The sequence below is a fragment of the Physeter macrocephalus genome, chromosome 11 (genome assembly GCF_002837175.3).
Source record: "Physeter macrocephalus isolate SW-GA chromosome 11, ASM283717v5, whole genome shotgun sequence".
NCBI classification, from domain to species: domain Eukaryota; kingdom Metazoa; phylum Chordata; class Mammalia; order Artiodactyla; family Physeteridae; genus Physeter; species Physeter macrocephalus.
Genome location: NC_041224.1, coordinates 22,284,915 through 22,291,571, shown reverse-complemented (window position 1 = coordinate 22,291,571; position 6,657 = coordinate 22,284,915).

Genomic DNA, 6,657 nt, shown 5'->3' with positions numbered 1-6,657 from the left:
TAATTTGAGTCCTTGTCGTAGTTTTTAGTGACTTCCAAGACCTGGAATCTATAAATTAGAGTCTGCCAGTGACTCAAACTCTCTGAACTTCATTTTACTTATGTGTAAGTGGGGATAATAATACTAATTTTATCACATCCCTAAGAGGATCAAATGAGCAAAGATGGAAACCACATTGTGTAGCGCACGGCACAAAGTAGATGCTCATTACAAGTTAGTTCTCCTCCCAGGCCTCCCATGTCTTCTAATAATTAGGATGCTAACATCAGAAAGAAAATATCCCCTATGTCAACCTTTTTATTATTTCTCTATTCAATTTAACAGACTTTTATATGACACATTGCGAGGCCCTGGGAAAAAGATGAATAAAATAGAATCTCTCTTCTCAAGGATTCTGTAGTCCAATAAAGGAAGCGAAGACCACATCAGTAACCAGAACACACCACGTAAGCAGGAGAATTAACAAAATACCAGGGAGTCTTGTAGCCAGTGGTTCTGGGAAGACATCCCAAGAGAGCTGATACCTTAGGTCAGCTTTGAAGAATGAGGAGATAGATAGATGAGCAAATCAGAGACATCAGACTGGGAGTTCCTAAACCAAGAGGGTGAACAGGGCAGACCAGCAGAACATGATTCCAGGAGGAATATGAGACCAGGTTATTAAGGAATATATTTATCCTACTATGAGTGTGAATTTTATCCTATACACACGAGAAACCATAAAAGGTGTTCAAGCAGATTTGATATTTTTGAGAGTGGTATAATAGGGTGGATTAGAACACCAGAGCTGAGAGACCCCCAAGAGCCACAGAGACCTCCAAGCTCTTAGCTTTGGTATCTTGATGGATGATGTAACCAAGATGAAGAGTATAAGAAGAAAAGTTGGGGGAATGGATTGAGGAGGGAGATGAAATTATTTGGGACCCTTTGGATTTGCATTGGCTGTGGCTCATCCACATGGAAATCTGGGTTTGAAGTGCAGTAGAGAGATCACAGCGGATTCGAGGAATCACAGATTATAGGTGAGAGCTGAAGCCAAGGATGGGACCAGGTTCAACCAGGAAAATTTGGAGCGTGAGGGAAAGAGGGCTAAAGGTGGAATGATAGGAATCATGGTGTGGGACATAGTATGGAAAAAAGAAAGGAGCAATATCAATTATACAGATGGAAAAAGAACCAGGGAAAAGAACGCCTAGGAAGTCAATGGAGAAAGCCAGAAAAGGCTAATTGTGCTTAAAGCAGAAAGAAGTCAAAACATATTTAGGGATATATATATATATATATATATGGACTAGCCATTCAAAAACCAGGTGAAATGTTTGTCTGAATTTTTCCTTCTCCATATCTTATTATAGAATGGCTCCAAGAAGAGATTATTAATTCTCTTCATTCTCAGATGATCTCTGTCAGATGATTTTCATTCTTAGATGGCGCTGTTTGGTCTTCCTGTGTCCACTCTCTTTACAGTACGATCAATCCCATTTAATGACACAAGATACATTTTCCCGAGACTCTACCAAACATGCTACTTTCCTATCCAAACAGCTTTAGTTCCTTCTAACTGCTTACAGAATCAAGTATGAAATCCTTCTCTTTGGCATTAGCGACCCTTCACATACAAGCAACAACCTCATGCTCTGCTGCTGTATTACGTCTATCTTCTCCCTCTTGTCTACTCACCGTCCTCAGACAAATCTTACACGCTTACGCCTCTAACAGTGTTTAAATATTTGACATAATTCCCCCTACCCTCCACTTAGAGGGGAACAGAGACGCCATGTCATCCTTACACATCCTTGAAGGCTCAGCTCAAGTTCCTTTCCTACTGAAGTCCACTCTGCCTTTCTAACCTTCCATGGTTTTTACTTGGTATTTATCAGGCCAGAGACCAGCAGACCTGAGCCAGGCCCCTAAATGACTGTGTGACCTTTGGAAACATCTCTGGGCCTCGGTTTTCTCACCTGTAAAATGAGATCATTTTTAAGCTTCTTAAGCTCCAAGCTCCAAAGCTCCAAAGTCATTTGATCCTATGTGCTACAGTGTATATGCAGCTAAAGAGATAGGAGTCTCTAAAACAGAACAGAACAAAACCAAACCGTGATACTGGGCATGTGCGTGCACATACCACACACACACACACACACACACACACACACACACACACAATTCCAGCAAGGAATGAATATCTTCCAAGAAATGAATGTGCTATAACACTAGGACTTTACCGATGAACTAGGGTTTGGGAAAAAGCATACATAGAGAATGGAATGATGGTGACACAGTCATGGACTATATTAAGGACATCACAAAATTGGAAGCTAAGTCCAGAACAAACTTAAGCTTTTGATTTTTTTTAAACTTTTCATTTTACATTGGAGCATAGTTGATTAACAATGTTGTGTTAGTTTCAGGTGTACAACAAAGTGATTCAGTTGTACATATACACGTATCTATTCTTTTTCAAATTCTTTTCCCAATTAGGTTGTTACGGAATATTGAGCAGAGTTCCCTGTGCTATATAGAGTTGGTCCTTGTTGGTTATCCATTTTAAACATAGCGGCGTGTACATGTCAATCCCAAACTCCCTAACTATCCGTCCCGCCCCCCACCCTTCCCCCCTGGTAACCATTAGTTCATTCTCTGTGTCTGTGAGTCTGTTTCTGTTTTGTAAATAAGTTCATTTGTATCATTTTTTAAAGATTCTGCATATCAGCAAGATCACACGATATTTCTCTTTCTCTGTCTGACTTACTTCACTCAGTATGACAATCTCTAGGTCCATCCATGTTGCTGAAAAACCCTATCAACAAAGTGGAGTTAAGGCCCGTTACCTGGCTTGGATGACTCACCTCATGTTCCCCTCTCACGAATGTCGCCCCATCTTTTCAAGTTCCTCTGAGTATCCTAGTCATAGTTTCTGAATATTTTTTAAGTTCTTTTTTCCTCCCTGAATTATTTCTCTTTCCTTTGGGGTCGGTTTTCTTTTCTGGTGTTTTACTATTGTGCTGCAGGCTTTTCTCAAATGCTTGGTGACCCCTGGTTGGCCCTTCAGACTTAAGAATGAGAGAATAAGAAAGTTATTTATGTGTCTGCCTTTCTTACTGGACAGTAAAATCTTTGAGGGAAAGCCTTATGTTTTGTTCACCTTTTTTGCTACAGTACCTTTGCAAACTTGGGATGCAATATTACAAGGATAGTATTTAGAACATAGTAACTGACCCTCTCTTTTCTATTCATAGCTATTTGGAGTAAGGGTGGCTTTAATAATCAACAAGGAAGGCTGAGTCAGTTATGATCACAGCCTATTCTGTGATCAACAGTTGAATCCTTATACCATTAATCACACAAACGGAGGGGTTTCACCCGGAAAAGAGCACACAGAAGCAGGAAGAGGAAATGAGACATTAAAGGTACAATGAAATATTTGAATGACTGTTGAACAAATACCATTTGATATGAGGGGCACTTACCCCATAACAGACACTATTCTGAAAATCAAACATGGCACTCTCCCAACCCTATGAGTAGGTATATTTTCCCCCATTTTACATATGTGAAATCGAAAGGCAAAGACATTAGGTAGTATTGCCAAGGCCACAAGGTTAATAATTGATAAAGCCAAAATTTGTCTCCCAGCTGACGATTCCTAAAATAGTCGTTTAACCTCTATAAACCTAATTATCATACATTAAAGTCTTTAGAATTGAGAAGTGAGTAAAATTTATTAGCAATTGGAATTTCCCAGTGATGAACTGATAGGATCAAAAGCAGGGAAGTCAAGAGGAGATATTTGCAGTAATCAGTAAGTTAGATCTTCAAGATCTACACCAAATTCAGGAGTCTCTGATGGCAGTTTTATGAACATAAATGTATCTACCCTCTCCAAATGAAATATAAGGTCTTGGGGGTATGGATAACACCATATTCCTCTCTCCATATTGTTCTATCTACATATTAAGCACAAATATTTGTCAGTTAATTTTGAAATACTTTCCACTGCCTAGCCTTTTAGAACAGGCTAGGTTATCTCTTCTCTGTGATGTTTAGCACGAAGGCAACGGCACAGACTGATGACTTCTAAAGCTCCCTTCCAGGGCTATGCTATGGTAGGGGACAAAAATAGACAGGCAAAAGCACCAGCGTCCTTGTGGTCTTCTGTGGCACAGTTGGAGAGTGCTATGCCAGGGGCTCTGATTTTTAAAAATTGTTTAAAAAAAAAAAGATAAAATGGAGTTCTGAGCAATTCTCAAAATGGCTTATTGATCATGTCACCCAGGTTTTCTAAACTCCACCCTGGATATAGAAAAAATATCAAATTGGTGTTGGGAAAAGGAGCTAGCCTTTCTGATGGCCTCAAGGATATGTCCGACATAACGGCAAGCCATCTAAATATTTCTAGACTACTACATTAAACAGAAGAAGAGCAGTCAAAAGATTTTACAAAACAATCTTCTGCTATAAAGAATACATATGAAAACTTATAGCAGGATTGGGGATAATATTTCTTAAATGCCACTCTAGATTGTTGAAATCATTTTGAAATGATTTTGTGCCTCCAAACAATGGCAATTTGATATTAAAAATAGCAGTTTTGAAGCAAAAGCTACTGGGGTCACTCTGCAATTGACTTCATCCTTGGATCCATTAATCTATTTTTTTTAAAGGCTAAATGAAAGTGCAAAAACTATTGTTGAGTCATGAAAGGAAGAGTAAAGGGTAATGATAATAACCCTTCAAATCTACTCTGGAAAATTTAAAAATAGTGCATTGTATATAACCATTTTCATCCAATAGCAAAAACATAAAGGCATGGCTCAAGGAAAGAGAGCTAGCTGGCCTTGCTTTAAGAGAAAAATGATGAGTGTTCCTCAAATCTTTGAAAGCATCAAGTGATCCTGTAATAGAGAAATATGGTTGATTTTTAGTTATAACCACATTGACTAAGACAGCCCCTAACTTCCAAATAAGCCATTTACCATAGGAGCAATCTGCTTACCTGCTGCTCCGCCCTAGGTGACAAAGCCATCCCTGGCCTCACTGATAACACCCGTTCCCCTTTGACCATCTACTTCAAATTGACGTCCTCGGTTGTGAGGGCCCTCCTTCCTGGAGCTGTGAATCCTGTTAGGACCCCAAGCTACCACAGCATTAGGGGCCTACTACCAAGAAATTCCCCTCTCCATCCCAAGAGAGGAGCCCTGCTAGCTCTTGCTAGCCTGTCCTTATTAGTAACCTATTGACTTAGTGCCCTGACCCCTCTTTAAAATAACCAGGGCTCAGGTCATCAAGGGTCCCACAGCTCAGAGCTACCAAGAATGGAAGTCCAGCTATGTGTGAGTTTAGAATGTCTTGGTGGACTGGCCTGTGGTTTATCTTTTATGATATTGTTTCTGTGGGGAACCATGTAGAACTCTAACAAACTAATTTTTTTTTTTTTTTAAAACATACTTGAGGGCTTCCCTGGTGGCGCAGTGGTTAAGAATCTGCCTGCGAATGCAGGGGACACGGGTTCAAGACCTGGTCTGGGAAGACCCCACATGCCGCGGAGCAACTAAGCCCGTGAGCCACAACTACTGAGCCTGCACTCCAGAGCCTGCACGCCACAACTACTGAAGCCCATGAGCCACAACTACTGAAGCCCACATGCCTAGAGCCCATGCTCCACAACCAGAGAAGCCACGGCAGTAAGAAGCCCGTGCACCACAACGAAGAGTAGCCCCCGCTCGCCGCAACTAAAGAAAGCCCGCGTGCAGCAACGAAGACCCAACACAGCCAAAAATAAAAATAAAATAAAATAATTTTTAAAAAAAATACTTGAAATATCTTCTGAGATTCTTTTATATATATATATATTTATTGATTTATTTATGGCTACGTTGGGTCTTCGCCGCTGCATGCAGGCTTTTCTCTAGTTGCAGCTAGCAGGGGCTACTTTTCGTTGTGGTGAGCAGCCTTCTCACTGCGGTGGCTTCTCTCGTTGTGGCGCACGGGCTCTAGGCTCACAGGCTTCAGTAGTTGTGGCTTGTGGGCTCTAGGCGCGTGGGCTTTAGTAGTTGTGGCACACGGGCTTAGTCGCTCTGAGGCATGTGGCATCTTCCGGGACCAGGGCTCTAACCCGTGTCCCCTGCATTGGTGGGTGGATTCTTAACCACTGAGCCACCAGGGAAGTCCCTCTAGCAAACTAATTTTGAAACAGATATCTAGAGCATAACCCATACCTAAGCTAGGGACCACACACAATAATAATGACCCAAAATAAGCAGCAGGAGCTGAAATTACAGAATTGAAAATATTCCACCAGGGAAAGAAGAGGAGCTAAGATATTGGGAATGTATATTTAATAGTTGTAGCTATAGAAAGGGAAAGTAAATTGGCCAAAAAAAAAAAAAAAAAAAAAGAGAGAGAGAGAAGAAGGACATTACGAAGGCTATTTAGGTACAACCGCTGTAGCTAATAATGCTGTCATGGGAACCCCTATAGAATGCTTGCACTGCAGTCTGACAGATCCCAGAATCCTCCGATGGTTTAGGAAACCGAGTTGCTGAAAGTACAGTAGCTTTTGTGTTTACAATGGCTTGCCTGCTTTAGGCTAAGAAGTGTGTCAACCCTAGATGCTAACAGTAACCAAAGATAAAAGAAAGCAAACAAACACCAAAA